The sequence below is a fragment of the Procambarus clarkii genome, chromosome 85 (assembly GCF_040958095.1).
Source record: "Procambarus clarkii isolate CNS0578487 chromosome 85, FALCON_Pclarkii_2.0, whole genome shotgun sequence".
NCBI classification, from domain to species: domain Eukaryota; kingdom Metazoa; phylum Arthropoda; class Malacostraca; order Decapoda; family Cambaridae; genus Procambarus; species Procambarus clarkii.
In genome coordinates, this window is record NC_091234.1 from 10,861,908 (window position 1) to 10,881,206 (window position 19,299).

The 19,299-nt window shown below is 39.9% G+C and overlaps 1 protein-coding gene across 3 annotated transcripts in view; it reads right to left on the bottom strand.

The window, feature by feature from the left end:
• Positions 1–19,299, bottom strand: part of LOC123765340 (3-galactosyl-N-acetylglucosaminide 4-alpha-L-fucosyltransferase FUT3-like) — a 307,205-nt gene that overhangs the window by 233,620 nt on the left and 54,286 nt on the right. The gene's annotated exons all lie outside the window — the stretch shown is intronic.

Here is a 19,299-nt window from a genome sequence, read left to right on the forward strand (position 1 = left end):
ACATTAAACGTTTACAGTGTGATACGAACACAAACGAGACAATAACGTAAAGAAACCATACAAAGTTGCACAAATGTGCAGATGAAGTCAATTTTTGTACTAGCTGCGATAGCAAAACAGGTAAAGGCATATATTGTGAAACAAGTACTAAAAAATATTCGCAACAATCAACTTCAAACTCAATCCAACTACTTCACTAACAGTAAGACAACCTAGTATCCCAATCACTCCCAGAACAACCAGCACACTTCCACGTCATACTCATGTGCTCTCAGTAACAAGAACAACATGTATCATAATCACCACATAGCCGATCATCGTGTTCACCCGCACCCACAACTTTAGTCAAGAAATGCTGCAAAGGATGTTTATTGACTAATGAGAGAAAGAGGAGGAGGAGGAGGCTATGTAGGTAGTGATTACATCTCCCCAAACTCCTCTGTCTTCGGGAGGCTGGTGTGGTGCATATTTCACAATATCTTTTCTTTCTTCCTAAATAAGCCTCTTATTTCAGGGACTGCTGGTGTTTGATGTGTTGAACTGCTTAAAGGAACCTTATTTGCTAGAAAAATCCCTGTGAAATAATGCGTCTTATATGTTTTGACTATCTAGCTAATAGCGTATTGCTACTTTTTCTTTGTTATGATAGTGATAGCCTTGCTGATAGTGCAATGCCACATTTTGTCTGGTTCACTTAGCACAAGTGAAGAGAAAATATTGAAAAAACTTGCAAAGGTTAAAACTCTGTGAAATCATATCTGTTTTATTAAGTTTTGACTAGTCGGCTAATAGCGTACTACTACTACATTATTGTCTTTTTATGTTATGTTTACCTCGACAGAGTTGTAGTGCTTGGAAATTGTATGTGTGGATCCCGTTTCCCTCTTACTGCTCATAAATAATGGAGGCTGTAATGTATTTTTATGGAACATGACTCTTCTTATTCTTACCCCTTTTTAAAACTAGATGCAATAACCAAGTTATGTTTTACCTTCTCTCTCTCAATATGGATGTGGGTTGGTGTGGGTTATTTGTGTGGACTTGGGAGATATGATCACCACATATAAGCTTCTCAAAGATAATGATGAGCTAGGTAAGGTCCGTTTATTTAACACACAAGACATCAATGCAGTAGTGAGATTCCCTTTGATGGCTGTGCACGTGTCAATGAAAAAATAGAAAGTGCAAAGATGTTTCGGAGTGCTATTTTAGTCAAGAAATGATACAAAATTGTGTTTATTGATTAGTCAGAGGCGGAACAAGAGACCATGAGGTATATGTCATGATCACACAGTTAACAAAAAATATTAGAATATGTAGGTAGTAATCACGTCTCCCCAAACTCTTCTGTGCATATTTCACAAAGTCTTTCTTTCTAACTCACCACTCTTAGTTCGTGGAATAGTGGCCCACCTTTGTTTAAAACAAATCTACAAAGCTTCACATTTACAAAAAAATTATATTTGGTCATCAGACAGAAAGATGATTTCCACGTTAGGTTATGTAACGATATAATGTTACAAGAACTAAACAGGCCTGAGGTAATATTTTATTTGTGTTTGTATGTAATGGCTAAACATGGTTCACATTTTCAATAATGTTATTTGGTCATCCGTCAGAAAGTTGATTTCCACATTACGTTACAATGTGTTACAGGGGCTAAAACTGGTAGACCGTAATATTTATATGGTAAGAGATATATTGGAGATGGACTAAGTCATACTTTTCATTTCAAAATGTTATTTTGGTCTGCAGAAAGCTGATTTCCGTGTTACGTTACAATGTGTTACAGGGGCTAAAACTTGCAGACAGTAATATTTATTAGGTAAGAGATGTAATGGAGATGGACTAAGTCTCACTTTTCGTTTCAAAATGTTATTTTGAACTGCAGAAAGTTGATGATTTCCACGTTACGTTACAACTGTTACAGGGGGTAAAACTGTAGACAGTAATATTTATATGGTATGAGAAGTAATGGAGAAATTGTATTTGGCTAAACGTGGTTCACATTTCAATAATGATATTCGGACATCGGGCAGAAAGTTGATTTCCACGTTACATTACTAAGTGCCTCACTCACTCCTTCAGTATATGAGCGTTGAACATTCTGCAACATTGTCTTGCTATGATTTTGCAAGTCTACTGTTGCGCACAGTGCAATACAGTCCTAATGGCATAAGACCAACCTGACGTCATTTATTAAAAAATGCTATTTGATCACCAGACATAAAGAAGTTTACCAAGTTACGTAATGATGATATAACGCGATATAAGCGTGTGCTAATATTTTATTGTGTTTAGAATGTAAGGGCTATAGGAGATTGTCTAGACTTGCATACATTTTCAAATGCTATTTATTTAGGCAGCAGAAAGTTTATTACCTTGCATTGACTGTGTGTTACAAGAACTGAGCACTAATGCTGATGTGGATTACAAGGTCTGCACAGCAATATTTGGTGTTGGATGAAGAGGGGGGATGGAGATTGAGTAGACATGCATACATTTTCAAATGCTATTTATTTGGGCAGCAGAAAGTCGATTTTCCCCATTACGCTCCATTGACTTTGTTACAAGAACTGAAAACAGACATAACCCAGAGCTAACTATTTCACTATCGACTCATCTGGTCTTATTCTCATCGATTGGTGTTTACATTTGGATAATGTAGGTCTTAGAGACAGCCTTGAACTCGGGGATAATGAACAAGTCAATTTAGTAATAGTATCAAGACTATGTTTTTCCACATTAGTCTTATATATGTTTACTTTGCTTGGAATTTGTATGTGGGGAACATTGCTCACCTATAGGAGAGAGAATGAATGGCGCGGTTGACGTATAGCGAGGACTGACCGCGATGTGTTCGTATGTTTGTTTGTTTATTTTACCACTATGAATATGAAGCTACATTATGTTATGTCTACCAGTTGTTGAATAAACGCTATGTTACGTTAGGTGATACAAGAACTAAACAGGCTTGTGCTAATATTTTTATTGTGTTCGGAATGTAAGGGCGAAACACGGTTCACATTTCAATATTGTTATTCAGTCATCGGACAGAAAGTTGCTCGTTGCTCTTAAAATGATATTTGGGCAAAGAACGATGTTACCATGTTGGTCACGTTACGTTAATGATATTTGGGCAAAGAACAATGTCACCACGTTGGTCATGTTACGTTAATGTTATTTTGGCAAAGAACGATGTTACCATGTAGCTCACGTTAGGATACAAGGTTACACATAATACTAAAGGCTTTGCACAGAAAATCGGTGTAGGGGAGGGTGGGGTGATGGTTGATGATAAGGGGGAGGAGGGGTGGGGGGCCTGTTGGAGCGTGGGTTAAGTGAGTGGTGTTGTCTTATTTAGCCCAGTTGTGTGTCAGATTCCCAAGAGGGGGGCCGCCCACAAAGGCTCTCTCCTGCCCAGGCCTGCATTTGGAATTTGTATGTTGAGGTCCTGGCTCACCTTTGAGAAAGAACAATGACACACTCAATGCTATGTGCCGGTGTGAGCTGTGTCAGGAGAGAGTATGGTACGCCGTATTGCTGTCACTCTCAGCAGTGTGGTGGTGGTGTTGGTATGTGGTATGTCCTGCTATGTGGATGGAGGGGGGGGGGGATGACTGACTATGGTAGAGGTTGATGATGACATTCGCAACAGTTAGGCCTCACTCTTTGAAGAGGTAACCTCATGTGGTCATGTGGTGTCACTCCTCAGAGCTATGTGGTAGGTATGGCCCGGATATCCTTAGCGCCCTGGAAGCAGGGAGGGTACATAAAACTGTCATTCTTTAAGAAAAAATAATGACTCAACTTTCACACAAACCCTCCGCCATCTGTTCCCTCCCTTTCCCCTCCTATCTTAAGACCACGGACTCTCATCACACTCCCCTCAACACTTCCTGCCCATGTAGGGGGAACTAATCGTCGTCATTGATCACCACCAACACAGCTGCATTGGCTGAGAAAAGTTAAATGCTTCTTTGTTTACAAACTCAGCTGTTCCCTCCCTTCCCCCTCCCATCTTAAGAGCCTGCTCCACTCTCAGGTAGGTCTGCCCCCTCCCTCCTCAACATAACGTACTTACTCCCATACCCATCTTAAGACTCTGCTCTCCTTCCCTCAACATACTCCAATCTATCTACACACAGGATTAACTCTACGGCACATACTCATATATATTCATCTTCTCCTCTTCCTTCTCCCTACATGACCGCATACCAACCACAATCCCTCCCACCCCCAACATAACCCTCTCTCAAGCGACGCCTGGCCGGACGCCACACGCCCAAAAAATCCGGGGAACCCCCTCTCATACCTTGAGGACTATGTACCTGTGCTCACCTGAGCAGTGGGGCTTAATGAGCTCACCTGCTCAGGTGCCGCGGACGATCGTAGTCCTCAACCTCACTACTAACCCATACGTAATGCTAATCAGAAAATAGGTTTCCTAAACTCTCCGCATGTATTTAAATGGTCATACACCTAACACAAGGACACAAGCACATGTTAGCAAACTCTTTTTAAATTTTTTCTCACAATGTACTTTCAGCCATCATCTTCTCGCAATCAATCATAGAAACAATACAATGCTTCCCGTAACATTATATCCCCACTAACACTCATAAACCACGTGATTAGACAGCCTTCATAGTCCCTCCGACACATAATTAACTCCTCCTAACACAGATCACAATACCTGGATAATAACATTGGTAATTCCAATCGTCTACAAACCCAGGAAGAGGCCCATCTATTCCACCATCGCCACTCTCCCTGCTGACCAAAATATACCGCCACCAAAAGCATCAGAAAAATCCAGTCCTCCGTTCATACCAGCTTTGATGAGCACCTCTCGAGACAGGGAGACAATTACCAACACAAAGTAGAGGTCTCTTGAACTTAACACTTGATAAATATATTAAAACCACAATGAATGGAATGACATAAAAGGATATTATTTCTAAATAGAGTTAAGAAAAATTACACTTCTAACAGCCTCGGAAAACAGATAGCATATTATTTAAAACTCACACAATTTAATGCCTAAACATACTTTAATATCCGACACCTGGTGGCATATTTTATGAAGTCCAAAAGTCCTGTTTTTATGTCTTTAAACAGCACACGAGAACCAAACTCATATAAGATCAAACATTGTAGTAATGCCTTAATCCAATCATATGATGATGCAAACAAAAGTTTTGCAATATTGGCAAAATTAATGTATAAACACGAAATCCTTTACGCACTTTGACATCACAAACACTTCAATAATTTTCTGCACAACATATATTCCCCCAATCACTAGTTTGTCAATGCAAGATTTAAGGGCGATGGTAACCGAAAATCCGAAGAAAAATGGAATATTTACGAAAAATTACGAAAAATACTACAACGTTCTGGCAACACTGTGGTCCAAACCGTTTAATGATATCTTGAAAAATAACGTAATTAGAGTCAAATTTCCCGCTGCAACTTTCGTGAATCTGGTCCTCGCAGCGTGAGTGCGCCGCGGGGTATTGTATCTTACGTTGTAGAAGTCTTATTTTTCGTAATAGCGTTGAAAATAACATGTTATGCATAAAATGAATATAAACTCACTCATTGGCAACAGTATCGTGTGAGAGAGAGGGGTGGTATGTGGCTCAGCCCATCAGTGACTCTGTGTCTCTCGTGGGGAGTAGATGTATCGCTGACGCGCTCTCACACTATCTCCCAGAACTCATGCTATTATTGCTATTTGTACTGCAATATGACTTACCAAACGAACAAGAGAAAAGCATTGAAAGCTAGATGCATGCGAGCTCTCCATAGAAGGTACGAGCTGGCCGCAATGCGTAAATCACGCATTGTCACGAGTGACCGCGAAGATGAGTATCTTGTCGCGCGCGCTACGCAACTCCAACTTTTACAACTAGATCTGGTTTCACAGCCTTTATTTATTATTCAATTTACATGAAACTTGCACATTATATGTAGAGTTTACGCCTCTATAAACGGATGTCATTATTCTTATCTACGTAGATTTATTGATTTTATAAATAATGATACACTTCATTTTGTTGCATACGTTTTTGGGAAACTTTTATAAATCTGTATTATTGCACTAAATACATCTGGGATAATGATGTGACATGCAAATCTTTATTATATAGTAACGTCATAGCTGAGTGTCGTAGAAATGATTTTGGTTCACAATTGTGGGCTGTGAAATCAATTGAACATGGTTTTTTTTTTTCTCCATCTCTATTTAGGCTGAGATGCTGAAACTTGGCCTAGGTGCAGCACCTTTCACATGTATCAGGATAACAAATTATGAATACCCTACAACAATTTCTTATATCCTGGTACTATCGCCCCTTTTAACAAGTCTTTACAGTGACACTGATATTCAAATCATTATGATGGCAAACTTCAATGTTCAACTTCATTCATTCCACCACAACAACATTAACCAACATGGACAACAACTTCTCCACTATACTTTCAGAACAGGCTTTCCATTCCCTGATTCAGACTGCACAATTGTTCTTACACACATTGGATCTAATCCTAAACAAAGACCAGGCATACATAAAGGCACACATCATCAGCATCACAACACCTTGGTATCTCACTCGCTCTCATGACATCTATATGACATTACACATAAACAACAACCCAATATGCTTTCAAACTACAACATATTTTTTTCAGATAATCTTCTATCTTGAGATGATTTCGGGGCTTTAGTGTCCCCGCGGCCCGGTCCTCGACCAGGACACCACCCCCAGGAAGCAGCCCGTGACAGCTGACTAACACCCAGGTACCTAATTTACTGCTAGGTAACAGGGGCATAGGTTGAAAGAAACTCTGCCCATTATTTCTCGCCGGCGCCTGGGATCGAACCCAGGACCACAGGATCACAAGTCCAGCATGCTGTCTGCTCGGCCGACCGGCTCCCTAATTCATCATAATTGATCAAACTAGGACATATTCACACAGATAATAGTTGAACATGATCTAATAATTGCATATAGTGAACAGTCACAGACAGACATAAACTACCAGATACATAAAATACAAACTACAGTAACACAGACAACAGAAACATCGTTCCTCACAACTACACTAAAACGATACTCAGTCGTCGATCAGAGCGTTTCCTATTATACTGCCATGACTGATTTATTAAAAAACGCAGATATATAACCAAATCTTATTGTGACATAAGAATTAATCATCAAATCGCTTAGGGCGTTTAACATGACGCTTAGGACGAGAGTCCTTAAATACAAGAATATCCCTTGATGAATTGTTTGTCGGGGTATAACTATTTTTTTCTTTATCGTTTGTACGACTTTGCACTTCTTCATTTTCTACACTAATTTGAATCACCTTGAAATAGGCCATATTGCGTGTTATACTATGGTCTCTATTACTAGCTGTTACAATGGTTCCTTTTACACTAATCACTTTATATGGTTTTGTATCATACGGCATATCTACCCAGTGTTCCATGCGGTGTTGCACGGTAGTTCCTGAAAAAAGCATACATAGCTTGTTTCCAGGATCGTCCTTCGGCATAAGCACAGCGTACCGCTTTCATGAGAGGTTGCATGAATCTCTCAACTTCTCCATTTGCTTCAGGATGTAGTGACATCACACGGCGGTGTTTGAATCCAATATACTCAGCAAAGTTGACGAAGTCTTGTCCATTGAATGGTGGTCCATTGTCCGTCTTGACAACTTCAGGAATGCCAAAATTTTAAAAGATCTTGTCGAGTTTTGGGATGACAGCCTTTGCAGATGTGGAAGTGATGATTTCTACTTCTGGATAACGTGAGTGATCATCAATGATTACCATCAAGTACTCTCCAGTTGGTAGCGGTCCGCAGAAGTTCATCGATACTTCCGTCCATGGTGCTGCAGGTAGTGGTGAAGGTTGTAGAGGTGTTTGTCTTGATGTATCCACTGCAGCTTGGCAAGGGACACAGGCATCATGCATGTCCTTTGCTTGACGATCAATGCCAGGAAACCACACCTTTTCTCGTTGCAACTGTTTGGTCCTAACAAGACCTTGGTGTCCTTGATGTGCAAGCTTCAGAGCACGTTGCTGGAGAACAGCTGGAATAACGATACGAGTACCTCGCAGCACAGTGTCACGTTGTTGCGTAACACTTAATTCTGTCTGGATGCGTTCAAGTGCTTTGAATGCATCTTGGTCAACTCCTGAGGGTGGGATGCGTGGAAACTTTTTCTTGGTCAATGCATCCACTGTTGCTTGCAGAGTTGGGTCCTCTAGGGTTGCAGTACGGATTTCATCAAGAGTGAGAGCCTTAGGGACTGCATCACAGGTTACAGAGTGTACATATTCCTCGGCAACTTGCTGATGCTTGGTGATGGTGAAACTGTTGGCAGGATGTCGACTGATATAATCAGCAGGATTGCCTGCACCCAGCTTGTATTTCACAGTGAAGTTGTATGGTTGCAGACGAAGAGCCCATCTCTCAATGCGAGCTGGTGGTTTGGACTTTAGATTATTGAAGATGGTCTCCAACGGCTTGTGGTCAGTGACTATCGTGGTGAAGGGTGCACCAAGCAGATACACATTGAAGTGTTCACAGCCCCATGCAAGAGCAAGAGCTTCCTTCTGTCTGACTGTATTGTTGCTCAACATCTGTGAGAGAACGGCTGGCGTAGGCAATTGCTACTCTGGAATCTGCTTGACCAGGTTTGTGTTGGGCTAAAACAGCACCTAAACCCACAGGACTAGCATCATAGTTTGCTCGGTGTTCACTGATGGGTCAAAGTACGCAGCAGTCGCATTCTCTACTAGAGCATCTTTCACAGCATCAAATGTATTTTGCTTGATATCACTCCAGTACCATGAAGCATTTTTCTTCAGGAGCTCACGTAGAGGATTCGTAATGGTAGCAAAATTTGGAATAAAGCGAGAACAGTAGTTTGCCATTCCCAGAAAACTATGTACTTCAGTGGACGTTGAAGGAGGTGCAACATTCTTGATATCTGTAACTTTCTTAGGATCTGGAGACAGACCTTTGTCACTAAGAACATGTCCAAAGAATTCAATTTTATCTTGATTGAACTCACACTTTGCTCGGCTTAGCATCAGATTCTTTTCTCGTAAGCGTTGCAATGTTGCACGAAGAACTTTGTCGTGTTCAGCTTGGGTACAGCCATAAACAATGATGTCATCAGACATGTTGTCAGCATTAGGTATATCTTGCAATAACTGGCTGATGATGTGCTGGAAAACCTCAGCAGCACTGTTAATACCAAAACTCAGGCGCTTGTACCTATACAGACCTCGATGTGTCGTAAACGTTGTGATGAAGCGACTCTCATCATCAAATTCAAGCTGATGATAGCCCTTGTTTAAATCTAACTTGCTGAATACAGTTGCACCATTCAAGCGGTTGATCATATCATCTACAGTGGGTGTAGGATGGCGTTCACGCATTATTGCCTTGTTGGGAACACGCATGTCCACACAGATGCGTATCTCATCTGGATTCTTCGGCTTTGGCAGAGTGACAATTGGGCTTACCCATGGTGTTGCGCCTGTTACTGGTTCAATGATATCTATTTCCATCAGCCTAGCCAGTTCGGCATCGAGTTTCTTGCGAGTATGGAATGGCTGTTGGCGATGAGGTTGGGGAACTGGATTTACATCTGGGTTGATATGCAGATGTACTTTGCTATCAGTATAACAACCTATGGATTCAAATCGATCAGAAAATTCAGCAACAATAGCATCAACATTGTTTGCAGATTCCACTGTTACAGCATTAGAAAGCTGAAGTAGCCCCAATTTGGTTGAAGTTTTGTAACTGAGCAGAGACTCCCTTGCATTCCTAACAGCATGGAATGTAGTAATGAGCCTTGCACTCTTTGACTCTACCTCTGCAGTGAAAGTTCCAATCACTGGCAAGGCTACCTTCGAAGCATAGGCAGTGGCTTTGCCATTATAGTTCTCAAGCTTCGGGAACTGTTTTTTAAATTTATCATAGGGCACTCAGCAATGGTGTCAATGTTTGTTCCAGTGTCAATGAGAACTTTGAGACAAATACCAGCAATGTATACTATAGTCTCTGGGTTGTTTGGAAGATCATTCCATTCTGTGATTGCTTGTACTCCATAAATGTAATCACATTCACTGTCATCTGAGACTGACTGTAATGACATGTTGTTGTTGTGTACATTGTTAACATTCTGGATATGAGGTGCAATATTGTGTTTACCACCTCGACCCCTATGACCTGATCCTCGTGCAGTGCTTTTATTCACTGATTGTGGTTTCTTTATTGCGGAACGACACATAGCACCAAATGACACAGTTTTCCACACTCATAGCACTTCTTACCTTGAGCAGGACAAGCATTACCTTGGTGTGGGTAGTCTCTTCCACAATTGTAACATTTACTGTTGACACCCTCTGATGTGGGTAGTTGTGACTGCTTGAGTTTTGTTCCATGACTCCAGTTGTGATGAGGTTCTCGGCTCAATTTGCTGTTACGTTTGCCATGATATCTTCTATGATCACGGTGTCCTCCCTGAACCTTACGTACCTCATCACTGTTAGTAACAGTGGCAGAACCGTTGTCGGCACTGCACTCCATGACACGAGCATCACGTGCACCATCTTCCATTCAACGAGCAATATCCAATATCTTGGTAAGAGAACTTTCATCATCAACAGGTTCTAGAGCTCGGTTATGATCTCAGCCTACAGGAGAAACGAGTCTCCCCCTTTGAGAGTTATTCAGCAAGCCTGACCTAACCAGAAGGTCTAAGAAATATAGAGGTGATAACACATATGTAAAATAGCTGGTTGGATATGATGGACAATTTAAGATTATGGGCAGTGAAGAAGAAAACAGATAAATGACTGGCTAGGAGATGTGGACATTTTGCTGGAGGTGTGAGGCTCGCTTCTGGAGGGCTTTGATCTCACTTAAGGCCAGACATCGCAGGGGGAAAGCCGCGCTCCGTTGAGCTCCCATCAGGAAGGAACCCCTAGTGATATATCTCCAAGAGAAGAGAAGTGTGTAGACGTGCCAGTTGTGGAATCGAGCTGGGAACGTTGTGGTCTCAAGTCCTGGTCGACGAGGAGAGTATTAAGCCGCCCAGAGACATTATTGTGGGCCGTGGAAGCGCCCTGACCAAGCTCTGTCAGAGGGATAGCGCCCTCGACTAGACAATCTGTGGTAAGCACGATTTAAGCCAGTTCATAGTGATTGCTTGTAGTTGGTCGTGTGCCCAGCGGCAGGAGCGATGCATATTTATAAGTTAGACATGTTTTGATAAGGCAGAAAGCCTAAAATAAGAGAGTGGAGAGGGAGGAACACGGAGCGACGTCTGTCCCTTCTGAGCGCTGGCAGGTGACTAAGAGCTCCCGACGGCGTAGGCCCCTCCCGGAGTGAGTGAGGCCCGCCAGACGAGGTGGAGCATGGACCGGCCCAACGGGGGAGTCCACTCTCACTGTATGTAGAGGACAGATAGAGGTTTGAGGCAAACATATTGTGTGATTATTTTTGTTTATGTGTTAAAGGGGAAACATTTTTATTGGAGTGTCGATGGGTTGCAGGTTTGTCTTTGGGGAAGAAGTTGCTGAGAACTTCGAAGCCAGCATAGATGAAGTAATTGATGAGACTCCAAGGTAGTGGAGGAGAGGACCTCGAGCTGTGAGGAGAAGCAGTGAAGAGGAGTGTCACGTGCTTCTGTAGAGGTGGTGAAGCACCATAGTTGCTCGAGGGAACTTCATGGTGTAGCAGCCAGGAGAGCTGTGGAGGACCCTAGCAGAAGGGTGAAGCACCGTAGTTGCTCAAGGAAACTTCATGATAGCAGCCTGGAGGAGCTGCAGAGGATCCTGGTAGTTAAGCCGGGAAGAACCTGAAGAGATCAGGGTAGTGAACTTCCAGAGGTGGAAGGGAAGTTCTGGTGGATCACTTGTAGGGAGTTGATAGTGTTTGGTTGTCATTAGCGTGCAAGACGCAGTGAGAGGTGAGTGATTGTTGGCATTCTTATGTCAAGGAGTGTTTTATACTGAAGTTTAGAGTTACAGTCGTAGGCTGGATTACTTACAGATGTATGTGTTCTAGGACTGATGGAGTGATGGATTGATCATTGTTGTGTATCAAGGAACATTTATATTGATATATGTCATTACATTCACATGCTGATTTTCTTTGTTCACATTTATAGATACATATACATATTCTCTTGCCGATGGTGCAACAGTGTATGTAGACTTGATCAACTTGAGGAGGTTGATAGTATCAGGTGGTGAACCAGGAGATAGGATACCACTTGATAAGCTGATGATAGAGTTCTGATGGTGTTGGAGTGCAACCTGATTGTAATAGTATAGAGTATAGGATTCATTATTATTATATGTGTGTATGTATTGTGTATGTGCTTTGTCCAGTAAATGTATTCCAATTTGCTGGTGTTTGCCCTTGTCCTAGTGAGGCTTCCCAGGAAATAGTAAAGGAAGAGAGAGAGAGAGAGAAAGAACCAAGAACCATCGCTGTGGACAGGGTAGGACGAAAACAAGTGAGTTAAAGGGGATTGAGGAGATCATATCACCTAAGGAGAGAGTGTGGGAGTCACAGCGGCTCGAGTGGGTGTGTGCACATGACAACGAGGCTAGGCTAAGTGTTAGAGCCGCATCCCCTAAACGTGTGACTTTGAGCCCCTCTCCAAGAGCCAGAAGCGCCTAGTGTGATCTCCTAGTGAGGTATAAGCACTCTACCGAGATGTGGGTTGGGTTGTCCGTAAAAGAGGAACAACACGACAACACCACCAACACCCACCACTATAATAGCTCTTTGAAGGAGACGTGAAGACGTGCATTTTTCAATTATTTGTTGTTTGATTTCTGTGTCAACATCAGCAAACTCACAATGAGCTGCTAAACCCTGTACACGTGTGTGGTATTGATCCACAGTTTCATTAGAGAGTTGTTTGGCTCTCCTGAAATGCATAATTTCCATAGCAGTGTTTTGTCTAGGTTTGAAATGTTCAGTTAATTTGGCTTTGGCAATGTGATAATCTTTGGCACCACCAGTGTCTTTCAGTGTATCAAAGATATCACAAACTCGATCACCTACATAATGAAGTAGAATGGCACGTTTTCTTTCAGCACTTTTGATGTTTGAAGCTATCAACAAATTTTCAAACCTTTTAAGCTATCTGGTCCACCTCTGTGACAGGTTTGTCTGGTCACAGTTAGGATGAAATGCAGAAAACTGAGGTATATTTGCCATTTTTACTGTATAAATGTAAACTTATCAGTTAAATGTTCCTCAGAATACTAAACACTTACTGCACTGTAATATGTTAATTAAGGATTCACTGTAATTACTTTAATTTTGCAAAGCACACAAGCATTTTAATGCAAAAGTTCACAACAGTGCACAATACAGCAGCAAATGACCTCTTACCTAGCCTTGTGTACATGTGGTATTGTTCCTACTCACAGCTGCACAGCAGTTGGCACAACAGTTGACACAGCAATTGTCAGCAATGTTGTTGTTTGATGAGTTTTCAGCACTGTCAACACAGCAGACAGTTCACAGCATCACCAGCATGAAGAATTGTGTAGCACAGAGCATCGTTTCGTACACAAAACATTGGGTTTTGTACACAGCATCAAAGCATCGTTTCTTACACAGCATCGGCAGACATCGCAGATTCCTCAGTACACTGCTTCAGTCAGCACATAGCTTCCTTAGCACACAGCTTGGGTAGCACACAGCATTGGTTAGCACACAGCATTGGTTAGCACACAGCATCGGTCAGCACACAGCATTGGTAGCTCAGCATTGGCATGGCGCTCACAGACAGCACGACTTCTCTCCTCCTCCGGGGCGAGACAGCACACTTTTTCCTTGTGCTTTGAGCTGAACAAATACCTGCGTTCACAGTTCATCTTCGTCGCCAGTGTGGTGTTGTGTGTTGCTGAGGAAGTCTTGGTTGTAGGCTTGATATAAAGCCATTGGTTGGTTACTGACTTTAATACTTAAAATGATACATGACTAGCAGCTTCCAAGCTCGGCGGGCGTTCTGTATGCTCTCTGTTGTTTATCTACTGCTGGCATATGAAACGCAGCGCATACAAACTATTTGCCATTTGTTTTGAACATGACACATGATCTGTGCACAACTTTTTGCACGTTATTCATGCTCACAGTATGTTCTCTTTATGTAATTCATGTTCTTCGAGCGTTCTCTTGAGTTCTCCTCATATTATTACTTGTTCTCAGTTTCTTTAAATCAAATGTACAATTACATCTTTATTCAGTAACTAGTTCTTTGAAACATATTTCAATCACATTACTGTTTCTCAATAAATTTAATTATTTAATTACAACTTATTTCATTCAAAATATTTATTGCAAATATTTAGTAATTTACAAATGATTTTATTTACATGCAGATTTTATCAGCAAAACTTTTACTCGTCTATGTACTTTTTGTAAAACTGTCAATGAATTTTTCTTTATCAACTTAATATCTCTAATATTGTTCTTAATCAAAACTACGTTTCTTGCAATAACATATTTAGTATGATGCTCTTTTCATGTCTTATTTTAAATAAGAATTCACTTCCTGCATTATAAAAATTGTTAAGTGTAACTTCTTCATAATATTTCTAAACTAAAATACTCCTTAAGATATCTTCCCACATCAATGGATACTCTGCGAGCTATCAATGATATATTCCAAAGCACCTTCAAGATACCAATATGCATCAAAGGATACTTTTAGAGACATCAAGTATATTTCCCAAGGAATCTTCATGTAACAAAGGTTACTCTCCATACTCTCTTTATGTTCGAAGGATTATCTCAGAGACATCAAGGATACTCTCTGAGACATCCTTGTGTAACAACTGTAAGCTCTGAGACATCTTCATGCATAAGAAAGTAATTAGAAACAGAGCAATGCAAAAGATATACAGTGACCACAACTCAGCAGTTGCAACATCAGGATCTGCGGGTTGGTACAAGAATTACAAGAATTCTATGCCCGAAACGCTTTGTGTAATAGTGGCTTTAGGCATTGTATGTACTAGCTCTACCTATGTCAACCAATCTTTGTAAAAATTTATTGTATGTATGTACCTTACCTAAATAAACATTTATTTATTTATTTCAACTAACTACGAACCACTTAGTTTGATGAAAGGAAGCAGTAGAGCAACAGAAGTACACTTACATCGCATCAGGCTTGAATATCCATGTGCATGGGAAATAGGCTTACAGGTTCCAGAAGATGAGAGGAAATGTCAGCACTGTGGAGAAATCCCCGACAGACCACTGAAACATTATCTAACACACTGCACAGTTACCAACCCATTAATATTTCAACTTAGATTCAACAGAGCAGAAATTGTTAAACACATACGGAAAAATCTTATTGAAGCGACCATACGAGTCATAAATACTCATACTCCGCCCAAGTAAAACAGAAACAATCAACGCTTAGTGGGCCAGCCAGAGGCTTAGGGCCCCCGCAGGAATATCCCTACAAAAAAAAATCTTCATGCAATAAAAGACACTTTAGGCGTATTTATGTAACACGCATACACTCAATAACATCAAGAGTTTTCTCTGAGACAGTAATAAATATTCTTTAAGACACCTTCGTGCATCAAAGGATGCCCTCCAAGACATTCTTATTTAACAAGGTTACTTCTCAGGTCATCTACACGCATTTAAGGATACTTTCCAGGGTGCTAAGACATTACTTTGAACATCTTAAAACAATCGTTTGGTAACACATCTTAATTATGAATGCACTTCCTTCATTAATCAAGGGGTAACTTTTCATTTCATTATGCTTTCATTATGTTACAAAGTCATTTGTAAGATTTACTATTTACGTTCTAAATAAATTATTTAAAAAAAATTTTTTATTCATGTAATTTCCATTAGCCAGTGGTTTTTCTCTGTCATATTCATATTATTAGGACAAACTTTTACCAAAGACATATCACAAATGTAATGAACTTGTTTATTCAATAACTTTTCATAATTTAACTTTGTATTATATCTCTGACAAAACTTTCTGTCAACTTAATAGAAAGGTACATGTAACTTCACATACCTTCCTGACTTAACTTTCCTAAATTTCATAATGTAACTTCCATTAACTATCCTATCCTACCTAACATAACTTATCTAACATCACCTACCTGATGTAACTTAACATAACTTCCATAACCTAACCTACCTGACGTAATTTACCTAACTTAACTTAACCCAACTTACCTATCCTCACCTGCTTGATGTAACTTGACATAACTTCCTTAACCTGACTTCCATAAAGTACTTACCAGATGTAACTTAACATAACTTTGCTAACCTAACCTTCCTGACATAACTTATCTATCCTCACCTACCTAATGTAGCTTATCATAACTTCCATAACCTAACTTACATAACTTACCTACCTGACATAACATAATCTAACTTACACAACCTCATCTATTTAACCCACTCAATCTAACCTTACTTATCTAAGCCAACTTACCTCACCTCACCTGCCTAACCCAACTTACCTTACCTACCTAATCCAACTTACCTCACCTCACCTACCTAACCCAACTTATTTCACCTACCTAACCCAACTTACCTCACCTCACCTGCCTAACCCAACTTAACTCACTTACCTACCTAACACGACTTACCTCCCCTCACCTACCTAACCCAACTTACCTCACCTACCTAATCCAACTTACCTCCCCTCACCTACCTAGCCCAACTTACCTAACCTCACCTACCTAACCCAACTTATCTCACCTACCTAGCCCAACTTACCTAACCTCACCTACCTAACCCAACTTATCTCACCTACCTAGCCCAACTTACCTAACCTCACCTACCTAACCACCCTTACTTAATCTCAACTACCTGTCCCAACTTACCTAATCTTACCTATTTAACTTACATAATTTACCTAGCATAACTTACTTAAAACAAAACTTCCCTTACCTAACCTAACCCACCCAACCTAACTTGCCTAACCTTTCCTACCTCATGTAACTTAACATAACTTCCATAATCTATCCTATCTGACATAACTTACCTAACCTAACTTACATAACTTACCTTACGTTCTTGCTATATTCTTTAGAAAGAACCTAAATTCATTCTTTACCTGCATTTTTTACATTCTTTTCGTTTTCTTTTCATTCATACTTTTTCATTCTTTGCCATTCCTAAGTTCTTTGCCTAAGTTCATTCGTGACGGCGTGTACATGGCTGTCTCAACATCTTAGCTTTTGTATCTCTTTCTCAGTCTTGGTTTTCTGGCAATGTCTTTTTTCACTGTCTCTGACTCAGACTATGAGTCTATGTCTTAGTTTGTTATCTTTTCTATCTCCTACTCTCAGGCTCAGACTTGCTCTTTCTCTCATCTCATCTTTTATCATTGTTTCTTTACCTTTCTCTGTCTGAGTCAGTCTCTTTTCTAGCTTTCTTTCTTTCTCTATATTTCAAGTTTCTTTCAGTCTCTGTCTCTCTTCTACTTTTCTCTGTACATTTCTTTTTCTCAATGTCAAGTCTTAGCGACTCTGCCTCCTTTATTACATTTTTACTTACATTATTACTAAGATGAAGAATGAATTTATATGAGAAAAAAGTAAGAGGAAGGAAAGGGTAAATACAAGGGAATATTAGATTAAGGGAGGAAAGGGAGGTTAGAAGAGAAGGTGGATTTGAATAAAATATTTAAACACAACATATAAAGGGGATAAAATGTTTGAATTCACTTAAACAAAAACAAAAGCTATATCTGTATGATTGGGTTCAGGATAATATATTTTACAAAATATGTCCAACACAATTAACAAAACAAATAAACTATGTCGGAAAGGTTAAGTTAAGGACAAAGAAGAAGAGCAAATTATATTAAACACAATAAATACACATAGATCTGAAAGAGGTTAGTTGAAGAACAAAGAATAAGAACAAATAATATTCAACATAATATATACAACCTAAGAGAGACTTGATGAGCTTTATGTAAAAATTATTAAAGGGCTTAAAACACTATATTTAGCATATATAACCTGAAAATGCTTAAATACACCATCTTTAACCAATATCCCTTGAAAATGCATGAACACTCATCTTTAGCCATTATCACTTGAAATGTAAAAATAACCCAATTTTAACAAAATCTTTGAAAAGTTTAATCATCCATCTTTAACCAATATCCCCTGATAATGTAACAAATGTAAAGGAAACATGGATTGACAAACATATGTCCTGCAGGAAACATATATTCATCTGATCTAATGCATATATTGGTGAAAAATGAAACCTTAACAGAGGTTATTGAATAAATGGGCTCTATGTTTGGAACTTAAAAATAAAAGTGATGAATGAGAAGAAATAGTATATTAAATGTATTAAGAAAGTATGGAAAGATTAGATGTTGTAAATAGGTTAGGGATGGTTGGGATAGGTTTGGATTGGGTTAGGTACTGGGAAGCATGCTCAAAGGAAGGGAAATATCAGGGGAAAGCGCCAAGCCATTACGACTATATAGCACTTGGAAAGGGTCAGGATAAGGATATAGGATGGGACAGCGTGGGGGTGGGGGGGGGGAGGAATGATGCCCAGCGACTTGGGGCAGGGTCGGGGATTGAACGCCGACCTGCATGAAGCGAGACCGGCGCTCTACCGTCCAGCCTAAATGGTTGGGAGAAGCATGCTCAAGCAACACTTTATATAGAATATTAGAGATTGAAAGCAGAACTAACAGAGGGGAATGGTAATAAGAATTGGAAAGATTAAGACGCTATAAGTAAAATAGTTGACTGTGCATTTTTGTAATGTTATGAAATTAGTATCTGTGTAAGAGTTTCTTAAAGTGGCTAAGTGTTTGTGAGAGTTGTGCTAGTTGCTCTATTAGTGCATGTGATCTGTGTTAGTATATGAATATATGTAAGTATTTACATGTTTGACTAAGTTTATATAATTTGTGTAGTTTTGAGAGAATTTGTATATACAGGAAAACTTATGAAAGTTTGAGAAAATGAGTAAGTAAATGAAATGAGAGTATGTGCACATGTGCAAGTCTATGTTTGGTTTTGTATTTATATAAGTTTATGCTTAAGTAATGTAAGTTAGATTAGGTCGGGAAAGTTACGTTATGTTAGGTAAGATATGTAAGTTAGGTTAGGTAGGGGAGGTTCTTTTACGTTAGGTAAGTTATGTAAGTTAGGTTAAGTTAGGTAAGTTATGTCAGGTAGGATAGATTATGGAAGTTATGTTAAGGTTC